The 13,497-nt window shown below is 41.5% G+C and overlaps 1 protein-coding gene across 10 annotated transcripts in view; it reads right to left on the bottom strand.

The window, feature by feature from the left end:
- LOC132402052 (KN motif and ankyrin repeat domain-containing protein 4-like) overlaps positions 1-13,497 on the bottom strand; it is a 113,637-nt gene that overhangs the window by 48,958 nt on the left and 51,182 nt on the right. The window contains exon 1 of one of the 10 annotated variants that reach the window (XM_059984564.1): positions 8,708-8,856. The exons of the other annotated variants lie outside the window; for them this stretch is intronic. The gene's annotated coding sequence lies outside the window, so the exon portion shown is untranslated. Of the gene's footprint in view, positions 1-8,707; positions 8,857-13,497 lie in introns of those variants that run through there. 10 annotated transcript variants of the gene reach the window in all.

The following is a 13,497-nucleotide window of genomic DNA, read 5'->3' as shown; positions in this document are numbered from 1 at the left end:
TGCAAGTTTTATTGACTACAATTTGATTCACAGCTCCAAATTCAACAAAATTTGGGTATAACAGAAAAGGGTTATGTTATCATAGGGTCACCCAAGCTAAGAGGCAAGGAGAAAGAAATATTATCAAAAGTACTGTCATACAATTGTAATAACAATTTAAAAGTTCTATGTTGTCCATCCTCTGGGAAGCAAACTCCTAACACTAATAGGCCAGCAAAGGAAAATCAAAATATCTTCTATGATGGAAATCCAAAATACAAATAGAATGTTTTTTTGGGCGGAAAAATCACTCTACATTTCAATCTCTGATCTCATGTGAAGGCTGCAGAGGAAAATTTAACTATTGCACCTCTTTTCCCATTCTGTCCCTGGTAATCCAATGGCCAGGCTCCCACTAGATTCCAAATTGCAACTTCAGAATGGAGCCTTGGGCTAATGAAGTGGAAACACAAGAAGCTCCAGGTGTTGGAACCTGCAGCAACAATGTATTTGGAGGAACTCAGCATGCCATCTAGTGGTGGTGGTGGTGGGGGGTATGGAATGGAACTGCTGAAATCTTTACACAACACACACAAAATGCTGGTGGAACACAGCAGGCCACGCAGCATCTATAGGGAGAAGCACTGTCGACGTTTCGGGCCGAGATCCTTCGTCAGGACTAGAAATTTTTCCAGTGATTTGCTTATGTCTGCTGAAGTGGTTCAGAAAGCAGTGAGCATTCTCAAGGAGCTCAAGAAACATTCTCTCTCATCAGATAAGGTCAGTAAAAAAGAAGGATTTGGTAAACAAAAAATTGCGAATAATCAGCTTTAATATTAATCAAGTGTGATCTCAGAGAGAAAGGAAGGAACATGTGAGCAAGCTGAAAAATAAGTTTCATTTACTAAAGTTGAACCTTCTTGTCTCTGCATCCCCCCCCCCACTGTGAATCCCAACTTACTCCTTCTTAGCTCATTCTCTCTGTTCAGCTCATTGACTGCTTTCTGTCCTCTACCAGTGCAAACTGACTTGACAAGATTTACTAAAATGTTACAAAAATAAACTAATGCAATTTATCTGCTGTAACTTTTATGCAATCTTAGAAACCTTGGTGAAGAATGCAGCTGTTGCACATTCCCATTAACAGATGAATAAACTTGTCTCTGCAGTTTTAACAAATAGTTTGGAGTTCAGATTTTCAACCATGCTGGAAAAGCTACCCACGGGCCATCAGAAATGTGGGCACTTTAAAACTGCTTGTGGTACATTAACCACAATGGAACTTACAAGTCTTATTGTGCATTTGGTGAGTTGGTTGCGGTGACAACTAAATTCTGTTTAATTAAAGGACCAACAGCGTACAACAGAATATACTTCTGGCCCTGTTTATTCATGAATAATTCTGTGTAATTTCTACTTGTAATCAACACTCAAAGATTAAAAATAAGTGGCAATATTTAAACACAAGGTGGAGTCTTGGTGTCTGATTCAGCTAACAGCATTCACTATGAAGCGGGTAACTCGAATCCCATGTGAGCGATAATGATCAGCAACGATGGTGTGCAGGACATACTACAGGAAGAACTGGTGGAATATTGAAGCTCAGCTGAAAGAGAACTAAAATAGATTTAGTCTAAAGATGGAGAAGACCAGTGTTGAAGTGGGTACTTGCGTTTCTAGAATACTGGGATTGAAAGCTTGGTCTGAAGCTGAATACAGGGTGGACTGAACAGCGTTATGTAGTGAGATATGGCAGTAACTGTCAGTTTCAGAATGAAGTTTGTGGCAGGGGTCATAAAGTTGAGGCAATGATCAATTCAGTGTTCAGTTGCAAAGTGACGGCTTATCTAAAATTGCACACCAGACACATTTTTTTTTCAAGAGAGAAGCAACAAAGGCTGGAGGTGTTATCATCCTTTGGTGATCCCATTTCGGAAGATGACATTACCAAGAAATCAGATGGGGAGGAATGAGTCATGGATAAATGCTGAGAGGTTTCAATGCACAGGTGAAAGCTTTGACTAAAACTTCAGTCATTGCAATTTTCCAAAATACCATAAATACGTATTTGACTTCTATAACATTTGGTATTTCCAGTCAGCTATTTTCAGCCTCAGAACGGACCACGCGGATCACTGTGTCTGCAGCATGGACACAAGCCTTTAAACCCACTGGGACTTCCTTCTTCAGTTGCATTTCTAAGAAAGGAGTGAATAGCATATAGCACAAAACCGGAGAAGATTTACACGGATTACGAATGGTTATATAATACAACTATTCCCATCGTTCTGACAAAATTAGATTGTTTAGTCAAACCAATACCTATTATTACCACCATCTTAGTATTAAAACAATTCAGCACATGTTCCAAACCAAAACCATAGAACCAAACGTGGAATCACTTGTCTAAAGAGATAGGCAAATGAGACAATTTGCATTCACTAACTTCTTGGAAGTATCTGTTTAGAAAGAAAACTGCAGTTTCTTTCAGAAGTCATTGAATAGAATGTCTTGCAGTATTGGTTTGGTAAAGTAGGGAAAATACAATGCTGGATAGTAGAGACATGGAAACACCTACAATGGGGTTGGGGTGGGGGTGGGGCGGGTTGACATCTCCTAATTAACATTTTTAAAAAATCTCCTTTTTCTAGACATGGAACAGGGATGAGGGAGCAGTAAAGTTCCTAGGAGTGGAAGGTGAGTGGAAAGAGGGAACTCTCTCACGTGATAATGCCTCAGCATCTACACTGCCAAACCCTCTTGGGTTCCTGTATTTGAAGAAGGGCTCTTGGTATTTTGTTTAAGAATCCAAGGACTACAGACCCAACTGTTTTGCCTCTCTTGATAGAGCAACCCCTGCTCTCAATCGCAGGAATTAAATCAAGCCAGAAATGATTTAGAACATAGAACTTTACAGCAGAGAAAGAGGCCATTTGGCCCATCTCGTCTGTGCTGATCATGATGCCAATTCAAGCTAATCATGTCTGCCTGCATGTGATTTTTATCCCTGCACTCCCTGCATGTCCATGTGCCTATATAATTGCCCTAAAGTGCCACAATAGTGTCTGCTTCCTTGGCAGTACATTCCATGCACCTACTATATGTGGAAAAGAAACTTACTCTATACATCTCCTTCAAACAGTTCCCCTCTCTACTTAAAGCTATATCCTCTGGTGTTTGATATTTTTAATCTGGTAAAAAAAAAAGCTTCTATCTATGTCTCTCAACCTCTGCCAGGTCTCCTTTTGGCATCTGAAGCTCCAAAGAAAACAGTTCAAGTTTGCCCAATCTCTCCTCAGAGCTATTATTCTCTAACCTAGGCAGCATCTTGTAAATGTCTTCTACGTTCACTCCAATGCTACCTGCAACTGAAACTAACAGCTGCACACAATTCTCCACTGCAGCCTAACCAAAGACTTATGCACAAGAGATTCTGCAGATGCTGGAAATCTTGAGCAATACTCTCCACCTTTTATGGGGATCACGCTCTACATGATTCTCTTGTCCACTCATCCCTCTCCATTGATCTCCCTCCTGGCACATCCTTGCAAGAGGGGCAAGTGCTACATCTGCTACTACACCTCCTTCCTTACCACCATTCAGGGCTCCAAACAGTCCTTCCAGGTGAGGTGATCTGCAAGTCTGTTGGAGTCACCTACTGTGTCTGGTGCTCCCAGTGGGGCCTGCTCTACATCAGCGAGACCAGTTTGTCAAGAACCTTCACTCCACCCACCACAATAGGTAGATCTCCTGCTTCAACTTCTCACTCCAACGTGTCAGTTCATGGCCTCCTCTACTGCCACTCAGGTTAGAAGAGCAACACCTCATATTACATCTGGGTAGCCTTCAACCTGATGGCATAAACATAAATGTCTTTAATCCAGTTATTTCTTTCTCCTTCCACCTCTCTTTTTTCATTCCCCATTTTGGTTATCCTCTCACCACTTCTCTTCTCCTCACCTGTCCATCCCCTTCCCCTGGTGTGCCCTGTCCTTTCCTTTCTTCAATGGTCCACTGTCCTCCCCTATCAGATTCTTCTTCAACTCCTCTCCTTTTCCACCTATCACTTCCCAGCTTACTTCATAAACTCTCCCCTTCACCTACCACCCGTCAGCGTGCACTCCTTCCCCTCCCTCTCGTCTTATTCTGACTTCTGCCCCTTCCTGTCCAGTCACAAAAAAGGGTCTTGGCCTGAAGCATCGACTGTTTATCCCTCCTCCATAGTTGCTGCCCGACTTACTGGCTTTCTCCAGCACTCTGTGTGTGTTGGCAAAGGTTTCTGCAGGTGCAGCATCACCCCTTGACTCTTACTCTAGGTGTCTTAATCAACAAAAGGCAAGCATGCTATGTGCCTTCTTTACTATGCTGTCTACTTACAGTACGTTGTCAAAAGGAGATAAGGACTTGAATTTCAAGATCCCACTGTACATCAATATTTCTAAGGGCCCTGCCATTTATTTGAATCATTTTATTTAAATGCAGTTAAGCCAATTTCAGTTTAATTGTGGTCCATTAACACTGATATTATAGATTCATTATTGAGAATTAATTTCATACTAATGACATGTTTCTCTTGTAACTCAATCTTGCTGTAGAGTATGGGTGCCATTATTTGATTATATGAATGCTGTGGGTAAGACACTGTAGTTAGTAAGAAAATCACTGCTACTACAAATTGTAGACCATTATGGTTAAAAATTAGATTATATAACTCAATTTTTGGGTACCAAAAGTAAACTTAGTTTCCAAAAGTATGCAAAGAACTTCTACAAAAAGGAAACAGAGCAGGCAGATCATAATATCAATCAGTACAACACTGCATCTAATACCACTTCTGTCATTCTAGAGCCCAAAGCTAACAACAACATATTTTAATCTCCTACAGTGAACATGTGGAATATTGATTCAGTTTGGTTACGGGCCAATTCCTTCTGCTAGATGCTATGAATCTGTAACAGATGTTTAAAGACTTCTTGTTGACTTTTCGTCAGCACAAGCTGATTGATTTGTGACAAGGTGTATTCACATGCACTTCCTTTTAGGAGCAGCATCCCTGGGAAAATGAACAGGACTGCGGGCAGAGAGGAGACAAGAAGCAAGACCTACACTTAGTGCTCAGGGAGTTTTCTTATCTGATCCTCAGCAGGAAACAATAAGTGGATGTCTATGCAGCAAAAGGACATGTTTGCCAAAATTTGCCACTTGGAAATCCAGACCAAAATAGAAGGATGACTTTCCAGAGGCTGTCACGATGAACAAAAACACACATGTCTACCCTTGGTTCCTTTCAAGTTGGAATTAAGAGATATCTGACAGGTCACTGTTTAAAGTGAAACCACCATAGTTCATACTGGAAATACTCAGTAGGTTATCTGTGGAAAAGACAGAGTTTCAAGTTGACCTTTTATCAGAAGAGACTAAATGTTTCTCCCTCAACAAATGTTGCCTGACCCAAACACTTCCTGCATTTTTAGGTCTCAGCCCGAAACGTCATCTGTCCAGTTGCCTCTGTGGATGCTGCCTGACCCATTGTGTTCTCCTAGCATGTTACGTGTGTTGCTTCAGATTTCCAGCCTCTCTTGTGTTTCCTTTCTTCATTTCAGATTTCCAATAGCTGGAATATTTTTCATTTCCTTCCTTCTTGAGACAGGTTGGTGGTGTGGTGTTGAAATATGGGAATTTATGGAACAGTTCTGGAGGTTGGAGTTAAAGATACTTTTTTATTTTCCCCTTTAGAGATACTTTCCATGTGGAGCCAAATAGTGTGGCTCCACAGGTGGGGAAAGACAAGCTACATAAAAGCTCGAGTTGGTATTCTGGGACAAACGGCCTTTGGCTCAATATGTTACGATTAGACACTTTTAAGAGGCTATCATCGCTTAGACTATTTAGTCAGATGAATTCATACCCTCTTGTAGTTGGGAAGGAAAATTAAATAAAAATAGAAAATATTGGAAACACTCAGGGGGCTGGGCAGCATCTGTGGAAAGAGAAATAATTATAACTCCTGAAGCTTCATCAGAGCAGCAAGTTAGGAATGTAGTTGCTCACTTTTACTGCTTGCATGATGTGTTTTTTCCCATTCCTCTGTGTGTAAGGTGTTGGTCTTTTTAATTCTTTGTTTAATTTGGTTCTTTCAGGTTTCTTACTGTGTGACTGCTTGTAAACAAACATATCTCAAGGTTGTGTAATATATACATTTTTTGATAATAAATGTATTTTGAAGTTTGAATTGGTCAAATGTGGCTTACTGTCCACAGACTGCAGGTCAGTAACATGATAATCCATTAAGTATGGTCACCCAAATCTGCAAAATGTTCAATAAATTGACTCCAATATTAGTGTTTCATCAGGTTTTAAGTACTACTTAAAAGGAGCAAAGTATCAATTTTGGAATCTTCTTTGAGTTCAATTCCTGCTTCTCTCTGTACGGAATTTTTATGTTCTCCCTGTGGTCATGTGGGTTTCCTTCTTGGGCTCCAGTTTCCTCCCACATTCCAAAGATGTATGGTTAGGGTTATTTAGTTGTGAGTATGCAAGGTGACAGTTGTGGGTTGCCCCCAGCACATCTTGGACTGTGCTGGTCATTGACACAGACAACACATTTCACATGTTTATGAGACAGATAAAGCTAAGATTAATCTTATAAATTTTCTATCTTGAGATAAACTGCTTTGTCGTAGTTTCCCTTCATTCTGCATATGAGTTCTTCTTATCCCATTTATATGAAATGATTCCTGATCAATTAGTACCTAGTCTCTGATTTATCTTAACCCTTCTCCATTAAATGTTTTGGCTTGTACTTCACCTCCCCCCCAAACTTTGCTCTGAAAACTTCAAACAACCCCCCCACTCCCCAAGTTCACTCAGTGCTGAAGAACGGTCACTGACTCGAAATGGTAACTGGTGTCTCTTTCCACAGATGCTGCTCGACTCGCTGAGTTCCTTTAGCAATTCCATTTTTGTGTTGGATTCCTACAACTGCAATTTTATTTGTTTTCCCAAGTCATGCTACACCACCACTGCTGCTGTAAAACTGGCAAGTCTGTCCACAGTCCCAATCAACACTACTTAAATATGACATCAAGTTTGGATTACTGAACACATAGATCAATGTGAAAATGTTAATGTTGTCGTCAGCACCACCACTGGCTGCAATGTTTCTACCTTTACTGCTGCAGTCTGTGAAAAGACCATCAGCGAATTGACTAACATTTCTGGCAATTTCAAAGTAGCCTTGAAGTAAAATTCCAGGAATTCTTTATTACATATGGTGACTTTATTATATCATCATCATCATGGGCCATGCCGTATAACTGGGCGATCATGGTCTTGGCCATGGCAGTTCTTGGCAAATCTTAGTACAGTAGTGGTTCACCGTTGCCTTCTTCTGGGCAGTGTTTTTACAAGACAGGTGACCACAGTCATTATCAATACACTACAGTGACTGCCTGGCATCAGTAGCTGCACAACCGGGACGTGGCAAGCACCAGCTGCTTCCATGGCTTCATGTGACCCTGACTAGGGGCGGGGTGCTACACCTTGCCCAAGGGGGACCCGCAGGCTAGCGGAGGAAAGGAGTGCCTTATACCTTTGGTAAAGACATATCGCCACCCAACGCTCTTCCATTATATATGTAACTTCATTACATTCGGTGAGTGTTTTTAATAGTTTACTCAGTTATATTTACTGCTTTGCCTTTCTTCTGCTAATCCTAAAAAATAGTACATGGATTTGAAATTTTCGATAATGCTAAACTAGGAGTATAAACATCTCTGGAGACAGATTATCTACTGTATTAATAACAGCATCTGCAGATTTCCTCGTGTTTGCTTTTTAAAATCTAATAAATTCATGTCAATTGATTGAAAATTCCTCTGTAAAAAATATGATGTGCTCTCAGTATTTAATCTCTACAAGTTGCCAGTGAATAATTAAGAGCATTTATTTCCTAGTGTCTTTCTAGACAAGTGAAAAAATTCACACTATTTCAGCCTTGTGCTATCAGTTCATTACCATCAATGAAAGTCCACAGCACCAAAAAACATCTACAAACCTCACAGCACTTGAAAGTTTATCCTAAAGGCATTCCTCTCATGGCTCTGGAATCAAGAGGCTTTATTCTTCATCATAACTAAATCAGAATCCTTCACTGACATATAAATAAACCTGTTCCTTCACTATGTTCTCCTCTTTATCTACTAGCTAACCTATTACTGAGCCTGACATTATTTCCAATCCTTAAACAGAGCCAACCAGTATATCAGAACAAACAAAACTGCAGCTATTTTCCAGCCTCATTCCCATATTTCTTGATTCCATAGTATTCTTTAATCTATTCTGAACAAACACATTAATTGAACATCCACAGCGTTCTTGGGTAGGGACTCCCAAAGATTCACCACCCTTTGTGTGAAGAAATTTCTCACTTCTGTCCTAAATGGTTTGTCTCCTTTTTGGAGACTCCAAATCTTTGTTTAACCAAGCGAAAACATATTACTTCCTGTATTCAGCCCGTTGAGCCCTGTCAGAGTTTTCAGTAAGATCTCTTGTTTTACCTTTTTCACTCAGCCGCTCCTCATTTCAAAAACCAAACATCCATTCAACTGATTTATTAATTATGTATTTGGGAATACTTTGAAAGCCCGCATTCATGCAATGAAAAAGCCTATAAACAAAGAGATTATATTAAATCACTCTTTAAAAAGTAATCAGTCTATGCACTGACCAGGAGAGCAGATGGAGCTGTAGAATCAACTCCTGTGAATCCTCTCTCACCCTCCAACCATGTCGGCAGAGCTGAAGAAACTGGGGAGAATGGAATCAGTGTGGATCAGCGATACATAGCTTACTACATAGTGATCCATGCTGAAAGGTGCATGGGTCATGTGAAACTATGATGCCCTTTATTATCACTAGACTTGCAATGTGAATCATGGCCACTGGGTCAGTTGATGCCTCTGCAGAAAGGCCTCCCGTTATAGAATCAGCCTCTGAATAGCAGTGAAAAAACTTTTACCGGAGGAGATAAAATGAGGGTAAATGATCAACTGAAATTAACTACAGTCTGGTTTAACAGTTCATCAACCTCCTTTCCATCCTTGATCTCACATTTCAGATAAAGTTTCTCAGCCTATTTTCACAGATAACATCAACTCTGCATGCAGTCGATGTCAGTGCTGTCAATCACTCTCCACAGGCAATGCCTGTTCTCCTTTCAATCCTACTTCCTCAGCACAGTCTGTGCGGATTGGCGATAACATCTCCTCCTCGCTGACAATCAACACTGGTGCTCCTCAGGGGTGTGTGCTTAGCCCTCTGCCCTACTCTCTATACACACATGACTGTGTGGCTAGCTCAAATGCCATCTATAAATTTGCTGACGATACAACCATTGTTGGTAGATCTCAGGTGGTGACAAGAGGGCGTACAGGAGTGAGATATGCCAACTAGTGGAGTGGTGCCACAGCAACAACATGGCACTCAATGTCAGTAAGATGAAAGAGCTGATTGTGGACTTCAAGAAGGGTAAGACAAAGGAAAACGTACCAATCCTCATAGCGGGATCAGAAGTGGAGAGAGCGAGCAGCTTCAAGTTCCTGGGTGTCAAGATCTCTGAGGATCAAACCTAGTCCCAACATATTGATGCAGTTATAAAGAAGGCAAGACAGTGATTATGCTTCATTAGGAGTTTGAAGAGATTTGGCCTGTCAACAAATACACTCAAAAACTTCTATAGTTGTACAGGGAACAGCTTCTTCCTCTCTGCTATCTGATTCCTAAATGGACATTGAAACTTTGGACACTAACTCACTTTTTTTAATACACAGTATTTCTGTTTTTGCACTTTTTAAAATCTAGTCAATATACATAATTGATTTACTTGTTTATTTGTTATCATGTTTTATTTTATTTATTATTTTTTTCTCTCTGCTAGATTATCTATGGCGTTGAACTGCTGCTGCTAAGTTAACAAATTTCACGTCAGATGCCGGTGATGATAAACCTGACGCAGATTCTGATTCTGGTCTGGTTACCATTTAGTCCAACTTTCCCCGTGGCTGCTCATCTGTGCCTTCACACTGCTAATACCCTTCAGAAATCATCCTTCCCACACATCCTGATCATCCTTCTGGAATAGATTCCATCTGCATTCCTACACATCAGGAGTGATGACATGAAATCAAACTGTGGTTCTTCATGGGGGACGAGTTCTCGCTCCCAGAGCTCATCGATTATCCGTTTGTCATTATCCCCAGGAAGGTGCTTGGCCATTGAGTGCCTTCAGGGTGTGCCTCTGCAGCCCTATGGACAAACTGATTCCATGCCAGTGGCATCGCGGGGGGGAACGGAACATCGCCAAGATAGATGTGGCTGTCGGAGGTCTCTGCACTTGGGCAATTGTGCTCCCTCACTCTCTCTCTCGATAGTGGGGGAAGAGTTTGTGCCAATTCTCAAGTTAGAGAAACTTAGAATAAAAGCAACACGGTAGACTATAACATTGTAAGAGTGAGACCTTTGTTTTATTGGTCTCCTCTCTCGCTGTGGAATGGGGCAACATCTCTCCGTTGAGTGAGAAAAGGTGAGGGTAAACACCTGTGGCGTGTCGAGTTGTTGGGTGAACAATAGTTTTTGTTGGACTGCAGATCATGGACTCTCCCTGGGGGCTTTGCTACTGCCCACCTGGTGGGTGATAGATACTGATGCTTCCTGCTGAAATAAGTGCGGGAGAGGAAGAGGAGGGTTGATTCTTTGCTGTTGCTTGCGTACAGGAGGGGGAGAAGGGGCTTTTTCTGTCATTCATTCTTTGGGGTTCTGGTTTCATGGATGCCTGTGAAGAGTAAGAACTTCAGGTTATATACCGTATACAATCTCTGATATGAATGGAACCATACATAGTGATCAAGAGGTTCAGCCATTCTCTGCCTGAGCTGGGTGAACCAAATATCACATTAAGATACTGCTCTTGATCTATCTAAACAGCTCACTACTCCAGGATCATCGCAGAAAGCCAAGAATTCTCTTATCTTCCCAGTTTCCAACTCCTTTCCCAAATCTTCTCCATTGAACAGAGGAAATCATGACTTCTCGGTGACAAAGACTGAAAGCACCCTTTCAGCTATTTCCTTTCCCCACCCATCTTAGACCCTCCTGTGTTCGAACTGCACCCGGGATTCATCGCCTGACATAAAAGCAAAAGAAAAGCCATATAATAGAGCAAAATTAGTGGAAGATAGAGGATTGGGAAGCTTTTAAAAATCAGCAGAAATTAAGAAAAGGGGGGGGGGAGGATGAAGTATGAAGGTAATCTAGCCAATAATATCAAAGAGAACACCAAAAAGTTTTTTCAGATATATAAAGGGTAAGAGAGTGCTGAGAGTGGATATCTCACTGCTGGAAAATGATGCTGAAGAAGTCGTCATTGGGGACAATAAAATGGCGTATGAACCTCATAAGTATTTTGAATCAGTCTTCACTGTGGAAGGCACTTGCAGTATGCTAGAAATTCAAGAGTGTCAGATGGCAGAATTGAGTGTCATTGCTACTACTAAAGTGATGGTGCTTGGGGAACTGAAAGGACCAAACGCAGGGAGGGCACCTGGACCAGATGGACTATACTCCAGGTTCTGAAAGAGATAGCTGAAGAGATTGTGGAGGCATTAGCAGTGATCTTTCAAGAACCACTAGATACTGGGCAAATGTCACTCCACTCTAAGAAGAGAAGGAAGCAGAAGGAAGGAAATTATAGGTCAGATAGCCTGACTTCAGTGGTTGGGAAAATGTTCGAGTCCAATATTAGGGATGAGGTTTCAGGATGTTTGGAGGTGCATGATAAAGTAGGCCAAAGTCAGCATGGCTTCCTTAAGGGGAAATGATGAATCTGTTGGAATTCTTTAAGGAAATATCAGGCAGGATAGACAAAGGAGAGCCAACGGATGTTGTTTACTTGGATTTTCAGAAGGCCATTAACAAGGTGCTGCAAATGAGGCTGCTTGACAAGATAAGAGTCCACAGTATTATTGGATGGCTAGAAAATTGACTAACTGGCAGGAAGCAAAATCTCAAAATAAATGGGACCTATGGTTGGCTGCTGGTGACTGGTGGTGTTCCACAGGAGTCAGCATTGGGACCAGTTCCTTTCACATTATATATCAATGTCTTGGCTGATGGAATTAATGGCTTTGTGGCCAAGTTTTCAGATAATACAAAGATAAGTGGAGGGGCAGGTAGTGTTACAGAAGCAGAGAGGCTGCAGAAGGACTTAGACAGATTGAGCAAACAGGCAAGGAAGTGACAGATGGGATATGGTGTATGGTTATGCACTTTGGTAGAAGGAATAAAGGCACAGAGTATTTTCTAAATGGGGAGTAAGTTCAAAAATCAGAGGTAAAAGGGGACTTGGTAGTCATAGAAACATAAAAAACCTACAGCACAATACAGGCCCTTCAGCCTACAAAGTTGCGCCGGACATGTCCTTACCTGAGAAATTACCTAGGGTTACCCATAGCCTTCTATTTTTCTGAGCTCCATGTACCTATCCAGGAGTCTCTTAAAAGACTCTATCATATCCACCTTCACCACCGTTGCTGGCCGCTCATTCCACGCACTCACCACTCTCTGTGTAAAAAAAAACTTACCCCTTGGTATCTCCTTGTGTCCTTGTGCAGGATTTCCTAAAGGTTAATTTGCAGGTTGAGATGGTGGTAAGGAAGGTAAATGCAATGTTGGCATTCATTTCGAGAGGACTAGAATATCTAGAGGCCCTCTGTCGGTCAGGGTTGACAATGGGTGTTGTGTTCCAGCTGCAAGCTAGTTCACAAGCCAGGGCAGAATGATATGGAGAGCAAGCTGTTACCCACGTAGCAGGTTTCTGCTCTCCACGCAGCTGATGAATCCAAAGGAGTGGCAGAGACCAATACAGTTTGATACCAGCAGCGCTGCAGGAGTCGCCAGTCAGCGTTGAACAACATAGGACTGCGTTAGGGACTCCAGCTCTGGATTTTTCCCTCAGAGTTTACTCCCAAACCTTTCCCCATGAATGGATATAGTCACGAGGCAGCAGAACTTTGATTTCAGAGCTTTCCTTCTTCTAGGTGAGCTGCCAACTATGGCTGAGGCACCACATCAGCCCGATGTGACTGGCTTTAAAGTGCCAGTAACCCACCTTTTCTACTTCTCCAGTCAGTAGAAACAGGTCTGGCAGGCTTAGTAGCTAAACCACACATGAAGGCCAGGAGCTGAAATTGGTTTTCAGAGGCTATTGGAGACGCACACTTTTTGGAGCATTTAGTAGAATAAAAGAGCAAGATATAATACTGAAACTTTATAAGACGTTGGTCAGAGCACACTTGGAGTCAGTATTTATAATCAGCTCTTAGGGCTTCTGTGGGAAGCTGGAGGGCATTGGGCTCTGGATTTTTTTAGAGCACCTGAATTGGTTAATTGTTGTTTAATGACAGTTTTAATTGTTTAGAATTCCTTATATATTTTCTTAAGTGACTCACTCTTTGTAATGCA

This window comes from Hypanus sabinus, chromosome 11, assembly GCF_030144855.1.
Source record: "Hypanus sabinus isolate sHypSab1 chromosome 11, sHypSab1.hap1, whole genome shotgun sequence".
NCBI lineage: Eukaryota > Metazoa > Chordata > Chondrichthyes > Myliobatiformes > Dasyatidae > Hypanus > Hypanus sabinus.
This window is presented reverse-complemented; position numbering and strand designations above follow the sequence as displayed.